Genomic DNA, 11,081 nt, shown 5'->3' with positions numbered 1-11,081 from the left:
TGCAAATTTGCCAGTTGGCTAAAACTGCTGTTCTCATTTGTTAATCACAGTTAGGGGAGCCTTCTTTTTTTTGATGGAAAATCAAATCGTTTTTAAAACAAACTCATTTATCATCAATCGATTCATTTCCAATTATTTTTTTACAAGTTTCTTTAGGGGAAATTATTTTACAAAAGTAATAACAATGTGTGCCTTATAAGAGAATAAAAAAATAAAAGCTACATTTGTTTTCGTAGTCTAGTTTAAATTTTAGATTAGAAGTTTAGACTGTGCCCAGTCCATAGTTGTGCTATTGAATCATTATATTCTCTGTGATTTTTTTATTTTAAATGTGTTCTATATCCAGTGAATGTATATATGACTGCCCTGTGGCACCATTGTGTGGTACCCAGAGTTGAAGTTTCAGTACTAATTTTGTGTGAATTGAAAACTTCTGTTACCATATGGATGACTAGTTTATCAGCGTGTAAGCATTAACTTAATCCTATGCCTTTTATATTAAAAACAAATCTAGTTATTCTACATATATTAAAACGAAATAACTAGCAAGTTACACAAATCAACTAAAGCTGTGAAAGTAAACAAAATACTTGAATCTTAGACACTTTCTAAATGGATATTTGAAAAGCTCTTTAAATTGCTATTATTTCAGTGTCATATGTGATTTTTCCTTACCAAATGCAACTAGGCCTATATTCATAAGAGTGTGGTTAGCTGATTTTGTCAGGAGTTTAAGGAATAGGGTTGAGATAGAGTAGGTTCAGTGGCCTCTTCATGCCCTCATATATTTTATTTGACACGTTAGTCAAAGAAAAGTTATTGAAAAAGTTATAGGCAGCCTTTGCAGTGGATAATCATGATGCTGGAAATTAAGTATGAATTTCCTAGTTTAATTATGCTGTCTCTTGTTCACTTCCTAGACTATTCCTCTTCTGTAGCATGTTGAGGTTTACTGTTGAACTGAAATCAGCGAGCAAACCCAAGCTGTATGGTTCTGCACAACAGCTGATTTTAAACCCCACCATCTTAGGCCTACAGGCAGTCTGTAATGCGGTGACTGGGGATTGCAGCTCAATGGTGGATATACTTCTGTACAAATTAATCATGGCCAAAAAATATATCTGGCCCATAGTAAGAAAATGTTTCTAAGCGCGTCTTCTAGGCTATCACATATGGAAACAGACTTCTTTTTAAATATACGTTGTAGTATATAAAACTGCGTATGGCAAGTGGGGCCTTCAAGAAGAAACGCAATGTCATATAAAGACAAATACCATATGAAAAGGATAGTCATAATAAAATTAAGACTGATTTTGTTCAAATAAATCTTCCATTTGGGCTGACTTGGCACCAGGCTTCTGATTCTTGTAAGAGTTTGGCTATGATCAGACTGGGAAACATCATTTAAGGTACTCTTATTTGCAGTTGCTGGTCAAACCCAACCCAACTCATCTTGTCTTTCTTCATGATAAACTATCAACAGCTGCAGTTCAGTGAAAAATTTGGGGAATTTGAAAAATGAATTGCTTATATGAGACCACAATGTTAGGCCTGAGGTACAGTTTCTACCAAATCTAATCTTCTTACAAGATAGTGCTTTTCCATCATAATCTCCTGGTTTCTACTATTGCCTGCTTTTTTTTCTTGAACTTCTTTCTTTCCATTCTAATGGTGTGCTGAGAATTACTGGAGAGGGTGAGCTTCTCAGCCAAATAGGTGGGTGTACCAGTAATGATTGCTTTGTGGGTGATGCAGATGAAAGGATTAAAGTTGTACATCTTCTCCGCATTACAACATGATTGGTCTTTATTATAGGGCAAAACAAAACGCTGCGTTCAAACTGAGTGAGTTCAGGAGAATGAGGGAGAGCGGAAGAGACTTGATACTGATGTCATTGCACGATGAAGTGGTTGACCACCATGCAGTGAGCACGTCAGGTGACTTCCTGCTTGTGAGGTGCTTTTGGACACTGCATTACCTGGTTTGCAGCTTCAGAAACTTTGTTAATGAAACCCAAAGCAAAATAACCCTTTTGGTTTATTTTCTTTGGAAACAGGGGATCTCCCCGCGTAAGGAAAAAGTGCAAAGTTGAGGAAACGCAGCTTTTTAAGAAGGGAGTGTTAAGCAGATGCCAAGCTTGTTTTAATGGAAAGTCTTTGTAAAATGGTAGAAATTTGAGTGTATGAAGAAACAGTCAAGAGAGAAAAGCAAAGCAGATAATGGAAAGACCCCCAGCGCCTTGAGACCCTCAGGGGTGAGTAGTGTGCTTTTAATCCCCCTGATTGATTGATTGACTCTAAAGTAATGGAAGTTTTGAAGCAGCTGGATTATGTGCATTTTTTTATAACTTGGCAGCTGAAAGATTGATGTGTTTTCCCTAGGTATGAGTATTTTATTGGCACAAAAACTGACCTACAGTATAGGTTCTCCCCGAAGAGAAGTTGGAACTTAGACCATCTAAAAAAGGGCACAATGTAGGAGCTGTTCTGATGTGTCAAAACAAATTGTTTCAGCAATTTGCCATAGGCTGGTAGGTAATACACCAGCTTTTGAGCAGGTGGCCCTAACTAAGTTGGGGGTATTTTCTGTCTCCGATAGGCCCTGATAGAATACATTCCACTTTTTCAGGGATTCTTACTTCTGCAATAGACTGGGAGCTATATGATTCAAGAATTCCTATCCCTTGCTATGCTTTACATATCAAGGGAAGTTTTCCTGTGGGATGGATTCAAACTGAAACAAACTAATCTGAGACCTAGTGTTGCTATATGGACGTAAAATGATTGTCTGTGAAAATATTTTGCAGTACTCTTTCCTCAACTTGGATTTCACGTTTGTATATTTGGCCAAATACTTTGGTTTTGTACAAGGGTCTTTATTTCATTGCTGACTTACAGGGAAAGAACCTATGCTCTCCCTGATATTTTTTCTCCCCTTCTCTTCCTCTTTCCTGTAAAGCAGTATGTGCTGTGGATCTGCCTGCTTCTTTAGGGAGAGCTGTATCTCCCTGTGCCTCATTCACTATTTTCCTTCCTACACTGTAGCTTGTGCACATTCTCTTTGCCTTGTGCTCCTTTGCAGGTGCCATTATTCTTCCCTCTTACTCCTAAACTCCGTCTCTTCCTTCTGTGCACATTTCTGCTGTTTTCCCTGTCTCACCATGCTGTTTCTGCCCTGACGCTACTACAATGGAAAATGAGAAAAGGCTCCCTGCTACTGTGCTATCCGCTTCACAAATGCAGTTCCATTACATTGCTTGTGTTGCAGTTTTTTTTTTGCATTACCAAGTATGCGTCACTTGAATTTCATTTCTTCGCTTTTTGGCATTTTTTTGGTGGACATTTATCCTCCGTGGTTTTTTGCACTACTATTTTCTCATCTAAAATACATTATACCTGTAGATCAGTTAACCAATTGGCCTTCTTGTTATGTGATGATAGCCTCACACAAAGAAGCCATATTAATATTCAAAGTGGGGCTTACTAATGCTCGCAGAGGCTGTGTGTATGAAAAAACCCATGTAGCATAGAAAACATGTATGTCAATTTTATATTTTGTATACGACATAAAAAAAAGACATAATAGGGACAAATCTAATATTATTCTGGTGTATGGCATTAGTAACAAAAACCTTTTAATTATTTTTTATCGTAAATTTAAACCCTGTAAAAAACAAAATTACAATTAGTGACTCCTGTTTAAAGACAAAAGTTGTAGTTTTTTCTTCATCCTAAATAAACAATTAAGTAGTAAATATGTTTTTTGACCTCTTCTGTGAAATGTTGCACTGTAATAAGCCTTTCTTGTGTTAAACTGTTTATGCTTTTATTTTTCATGAAACGTGGCTGTTTAATAGCATCAAGAAAAAAAATACACATATGTACAGAAAGCTGTGGCCGACGCATGCCATGACAGCCATGCGAGAGAAAGCATGGCAGAAAACACAGGACAAAAACCTGCTTTTCCATTCAGCGCATTCTAATGCTTTTTGTAGTGTTTCTGCTATGTACATTGATAAAAAAAGATAATTGAAGCCAAATAAAATGCTTTTTATTTTCTCTTTTATAGTTTTTGTCTATGTTCTTTGTTATTGACTCCCCAATGGAGGGAAATGCAAAAAGAAAATGTTAAAGGTTTTATATATATATATATATATATATATATATATATTTTTTAATAAAGAAAAAACAATAAAGGATTTTGAATACAAATAGACCAATTATATACTAAACTAGCAGCCTGCCCCAGCGTTGCCTGGGGCAGAAAGGGGCTGGGGGCAGTACACCCGCTCCCGCGCCGACCCCCTCCCGCACCGACTCCCTCCCGCCTCGACTCCCTCCCGCCCCGACTCACTCGCGCCCCCCCTCCCGCCCCGACTCACTTGTGCCCCGCTCCCGCCCGACTCACTTGCGCCCCCCTCGTGCCCAGACTCACTCGCTCCCCCCTCCCGCCCCGACATTTTCATTTACTGCTGCCTCCTTCTTTCCTCCCCCTGCATCACAGTCTCACTTTCCCTTTCCTTACCTGTGCCGCCGCTCCTCACTGCACAGCCGCTCGTCACTGCACCGCCCTCCTCCTTCGTCGTCATCACGCACGTCACGTCGTGGCAAGCGCTAGGTCCCGGCCGGCGCTACTTTCAGGGGACTACTTTGTTTAAATTTACTTTTTACTTTTTTTTTAAAATTTATATAGCCTATGTCTATCTACACACCCTGACATTTTCATAGATTATATCGGGTGTGTAGATTGACGCTGTGGTTCCCGAGTTTACCTGGCCAAAAGGTGAAAGTTCTCTCTTTATAATAGTAGTATAGACAACAGGAAATTACTATCACTCTGTGATGCAAAAATACCAAAAACTGGGAAGGTAATCAGCAACCCCCCTCACAACTAGTTCACTCACGTTGTTGTCCGAATCAGACTGGCCTATAGGGCACAAGGGTTGTTCTGACAGGTCTGTGTGTGGTCCGGTTTTAAAAAAGATATTTTCTGGGAATCTGGTGGGCCAGTAAAAAAATGTTGATTATTCTGATATTTTCCAAACATTTCATGCAGCAAGCATAAATGCATGCAGTCTCCCACACCTTTCAAATCACTAGAACAGTTTATCTTTAAAAAAAAAAGTGCCCATTTCTGCAAATCGGCAGTTTTCTACTTGTAATCTGATTTGCTAATGAAGGCCAATTCTATTTTGTCCAGGCCTACTATCTGTCCCAGTCCAACACTACTTGCAGTCTTCATCTTCGTTTCTACCCAGGAGCTTTTATAAAACATGAAATCTGCAAACAGATAAAAGTGTTCGGCATGTCAATAGAGCCATGACTGGTGTCTTGCATATATATTGGTTCACGTCTCCCGAGACCATAGAACTTCTAACAGAACAGTTCATGAGTACTCAGAAACTGAAGTCATAAGACGTACTTTTACCATAAAAATCCTGACTGCTGACCCAAAGTCCTCCACCAACCCGAATTCCAACCAATTTCAGATGCCCTGGTTTCCAGCAACATCTTATTTGAGGAAAGAAGAAGGCATATCACTGATTATGTGTATCTCAGCATTCTGCTAAAACTCTGCAAGAGTGTATGGGAATCGGAGGTGCCCATCTTAGAACGGTTCCATTTTCCACATATCTATTTGTTCAGTGTCATATACAGCACCAGCTGATTCCAATTTGCTTGGACTAGATACAGACCTGCCTTCTAGCGAGTACATTTGGCAGCTGGTCCCACATTGACAATTATCAAACCTGATCTAAAATAACCTGCAATGTACACTATGCTTTTACCGTAACTGGACTTTGTGCAAACCTTTTCCTTCAATCACAATACTGGTTATCTGGTGTCTATGGTACCAGACCATGATGAGTAATAGCCGGCATCCAATATTAGTATTGTAATTGTAATTTATATTTACATAGAACTTAATACCCCATACAAGGCGTTGATGTTCTTTGCAGCGACTAGCATGCTTTTCAGGCACCTAAGGTTAGCGATAAGAAGCTAGTAGATTAGTAAAATGTTTTTTTCGTTTTAGTGCTCATTGAGATCTCATGGATTTACTGTATGGTTTTGAAAGGTATGGATTACTTGAAGTGGATTGGTAAAGGGAAGATGTTATTTGTTTTTTTGGAAGTGGTGGACATGTGCTCTTGTGAGTTGGATAAATAGGATAAAGCAAGGAAGAAATTACAAAGGGTGTTTTGGAGCCCATAGTAGTCAGTGAGGTTTGGGATGAGTCCGGGAGTGGAGGTTTGGGTAGAGAAAGGTTGAATGGGAATTCCCCAGTAAGTAAAGATTCCCTATATAGACAACACACACACATCTAAACATGGTACATCCATACACACATATTTATGCAATTTTATATACAACACAGACATCCCAATATAGAACCACCTGTAAGTACATATATGTAGTAATATTTACATGCTTAGACATTATCATGCGTTGTTTTTAAATATATATATTTTTTTAGCTAAATAAATTGATAAACTTGTACCTTCGGATGGATACATCTGCTTGTGGATTCCTCTCCTATCGAATTACCCCCGTGCGCAGCATTCAACATAAATATTTCTGCTCAGCTCTCCCACGTCGACAAGGACGTCACAATGGAATGGCTCTGCATGCGACTCAGCTTGACATCATCGGAACCATAAGAAGACCTTGTTGGCTTGCTGACTTCAGTTCGTTTTTTTCTGCGCCGTCAACACACAACGGTTTTTCCCAGGGCTCTTCATTTCTGGGAGTTTCTGTGTTGCAAGGCTTTGGGTCTTTGTAGCAGCGATCATGGCTAATCAGAGGAAGTCCAGATTCAAGCTATGCAGGACATTTTGGGGTCAGAAGTCGATTACTGACACTCATGAAGATTGTTTGTGGTGCCTCTCGTCGGACCATACGACTGGGAATGTTTTTCATGCAGTCACATGAACCCCAAGGCTTGAAGGAGGCCAAGTTGTTATTGGCTAAAGCGAAAATACAGGAAAGAGGTCAAAGGAGGTCAAGGTCCTGGTCCAAGTCGCCGACTCCGCATACCTTGAAGTCATCAAGGAAGCGTAAAAAGAAGTGGCGCCATGGGTCTCAACATTGTTCGCTCTCCGGCGTGATCGCTAGGACAAAGTCTCTCCTTCTCTGAGGTGACTCCAGCCCTGTCCCCAAAAGCAGTGCTGAGAGAAGCGACACTCCACTGCTGACTACTCCACCTCTGGCTTCAGGTTCTCCGGTGCAACAACCAGAGCCAATTGTGCTGCCTCCTCGAGCGGTCGCAGAACCTGAGGTACCAGATCCAGGATATCCTGCCTTCCTGACTCCAGGTACGGATCCGTTGAATTTTCTTAATGCAGTGTTTGGCTTTTTTGCCAGAGCGGCTAACCCTACTGGTGGGCCGTTTGGCCCCATGGGTCCGCTGGCATACTCCCTGAGAGGCTTGCCACCTCACTTCCCACAGGCATCTCTCATGCCTTTTATGCCAATGGCTCCAGGGAGATGGCCTCTCCCAACGCCGAGGTTCATAACACCAGTGCAATCTCTAGAGGGGCACGTGCTATTGGAAGGACCTTCTCCGATGCCTGTTCGACCTCGGGCAGCGACGTCTACTGTCCCGGCAGAACTTCTTTCGACACTGATCCTGAAGTCTGGTGCCGCCAATGCCAAGGATGAGGTCTAGAAGGGAAGCACAGAGGTTGATGGAAGAGGAGTAGTATCAAGATCAACAAGAGGAGGCTGAGGATGGTGCAATTGTCAACCCTGATCAAGAATTTAAGGGCCTGCAGGAGGCTAGTGGCCTAGATACATCTCCTGAGTGGGTACTCTCCTGCCAAAAGGTCTGTCAACACAAGAGGTGACTTCGTATCACTCTGTGATTAGGAAGGCAGTGGATCTGCTTGATTTACCATGGCCCCCCGTAGAACTGAAGTCTAACATTTTGACATAGATACTCCATCCCCCTTCTTCTGTGTCGGAGCCTTTGCTTACTTTTAACAAGGCTTTGACTGAGCCCATCCTGTATGTGTGGCATAAGCCGATGACTGCTCCTGCGGTGTCCAGGTCTGTGGCGAAGAGGTATAAGGTGGCTCCGGGGGGTTCTGCTTTCCTATTCATTTATCCATCACCGTGAAGTTTAGTGGCCCAAGCATCCTGCTCCTCTAAGCAGTCTGCAGGGTCATTTCCATCTACATCTGAAAATAGGGAATTCAAACATATGGAGTAGTTCTCAAAGAAGGGGTTCTCCTCTGGTAGTATGGCTCTTAAGTCAACGAATGCTGCATGTCTGATGGGTCGCTTTATCCGTCCTCTGATGGACAGCAAGGAAAGTGCTCCCGAAACTTTCGGAGGACATTCAGGGACATTTTTCTGAAGTTCTTTTGGATACTCAAGCTCGCCAGGTCATACAGTCTGATCTGGACACTGCTGACCCGGTTGCCAGGGCAGTGGGTTCTCCTGTTGCGACCTGGAGGCATGCTTGGCTACGGGGTCGGGGTTCTCTCTGGATGTTCACGCTACCATGTTTGACTTGCCTTTCAACGGATCTCGTCTATTTGGGGCCAAGGCGGACTTTTCACTTCAAAGACCGCAGAGCCACAACAAGATCGTTGGGTCTCCAGTCTCAATCCAGGGGCTTTGGTTTTGTCAGGACTTTATCCTTTCGTGCCAAGCAGCAGCAGGTGAACCCTCTGAATAGGTCATACAGGGAAGAGGTCATCTGCAAGGTTGAGCTCCGCAGCAAGTCTCCTCCTCCTCCTCCAAAACCTCCTCTTCTGCCCCTCCAACTGGTACGTCAGGGAAGTAGCTCTAGCTCCTCCATCCTAGAGCATCCCTGTCCCGCGGGAGGACAGATGTTCCATTTTCTGCAGAATTGGAGGTCTGTTACTTCAGATCTCTGGGTGTTGAACCTTGTGGAGAAAGGGTATGCCCTACCCTTCCGGGAGTTCCCCCCTCCTCCCCCTGCCCTGTCAGGGTTTGTGCTCAGAATTGCACCTTCTGCTTCTCCAGCAGAAAGTTCTATCCTTACTTCAGAAAGGTGCGATCGTGGTGGTTCCGGAGCAGGAAAGGGGTCAGGGATGCTACTCCTGGTACTTTCTGATTCTCAAAAAGGGCGGTGGCTTGCGGCCGATCCTAGACCTCCTTATACTTCAAGTAGGAGGAGTTCAAGATGTTGACCCTGGCTCAGGTCCTTCTTGCGCTGCAGAAGGAAGAGTGCATTGTGTCAATTTATTTACAGGATGCGTATTTTGACATCCCCATCCTAAAGTCCCATCTGAGGTATCTTCGTTTTACGGTGGGGTCTCAACATTTCCAGTTTGAGGTTCTTCCGATATGTCTTACCTCGGGTCTTCACAAAGGTGATGGCAGTGGTGGCAGCACATCTCAGAAGGTCGGGGATTCCTGTTTTCCACTGTCTGGACTACTGGCTGCTCAAAGCAAAGTCGCCAAAGATGGTGATGCATCCTTTGCAAGTAATAACACAACTGTTTTTCGACTTGGGATTTTCGATAAATGTACCCAAATCTCACCTTGTGACCTCTCAGTGCAACCTGTTCATAGGGGCAGTACTGAATACTACTGTGAGCCATGCCTTCCCGCCTTTACAGAGGATTCAAGACCTCCAAGCTATGATTCTACTTTTTCAGAATGGAGCGGCTGTTCTAGTCCTGAAGGTCTTGCTTCTGCTCAATCCTTTCACTTCCTGCATACTGCTGGTCAACCATGCACACTGGCATATTCGGGCCCTCCAGTGGTGCCTCCGCAGATAGTGTTTTCAGCACAACGGAGATCTCAAAGGAGTGGTCAGGATCTCTAGACACTGCAGCAGATCTGTTATGGTGGAATGTTTCAGGCAACCTGTCTTAAGGGAAGCTGTTTTAACCTCCTCCGGTGGCCACAGTGATAACAGATGCCTCCACTCTAGGGTGGGGATCTCATCTGGGGGATCTGGAGGTCACAGGTCTTTTGTCTTCAGAGGAAAGACTGTTTCACAAAAGTCTTCTGGGATTGCAGGCGATACGTTTGACTTTCAATGCCTTTCTTTCCTCCTTTTGCAGTCAGTTGTTACAGGTCCTGACGGACAACACTACGGTGATGTGTTACATCTACAAACAGGGAGGAGTAGAGTCATATCTTCTTTGCAGAGAGGCTCTGCTGGTCTGGTCCTGGGCTCAGGACCATCAGATTTACGTAATCACAAATTATCTGGCCGTAGATCTGAGTGTGTGTACAGTACTCGGCCGATCACGAGTGGCGTCTCACTCCACAGGTGGTCCATCACATTTTCAGGATGTGGGGGTTTCCTTGGTTGAACCTATTCGCCACTCACAAGAACACACATTGCGAGTCCTTCTGCAGTCTACAGTATCCGATGCAGGGAGCGTTGGAGGGCGCGTTTCAGTTAGATTTGGGCTCACAGATTCTTTCACGTTTCCTCCCATACCCTTCATTCATTGAGTTCTGAGAAAGATTCGCCTAGACCGGGCCAAAGTCATATTGATCGCTCCGGATTGGCCGAGAAGGGTGTGGTACACAGACCTCGTTTACCTCTCTTCGAGATTCATTAAAGGTCTCAATAATAAATTTCCTTCTACTCCCTTTATCATGCCTCAGTGAGATTTAAATTTAATTTGTACTTTCTTAATGGGTTCTCCCTTTGAACCTTTGCAACCAGAAATATTATATTAAACACTAGGAACCTTAAGGGACAACTATGCAATCACTTCCGCTAGGAGGGTGAGTGAGTTGAAAGCTCTTAGCTCCAAGCCTCCATTTAATTCATTCCATGCTGATAACATGGTTCTTAGGACCAGAGCTGCTTTCCTACTTAAGGTGGTCACTCCTTTCCACAAAAATACAACAGAGTATTGGGGGGTCCTAGGGGAGTTAGTTTATAGACAATGTGAGTACCTTGTCCCCCAACTACTACTACAAAAAACAAGAGAGGTACTGAGAGTCTGTGAAATGAAGAAATGACAGGACCAGGTTGTGTCCAGTATAAGTGTTCAGATCAAACTATTGATCTTGAGCACATGACACTATTATGTCATAGAGGTGAGGATAGGAAGATACAGGGTTTAGAAAGTAAGAACATAG

Source organism: Lissotriton vulgaris, chromosome 7 (genome assembly GCF_964263255.1).
Source record: "Lissotriton vulgaris chromosome 7, aLisVul1.2, whole genome shotgun sequence".
In the NCBI taxonomy this organism is placed as follows: domain Eukaryota; kingdom Metazoa; phylum Chordata; class Amphibia; order Caudata; family Salamandridae; genus Lissotriton; species Lissotriton vulgaris.
This window is presented reverse-complemented; position numbering follows the sequence as displayed.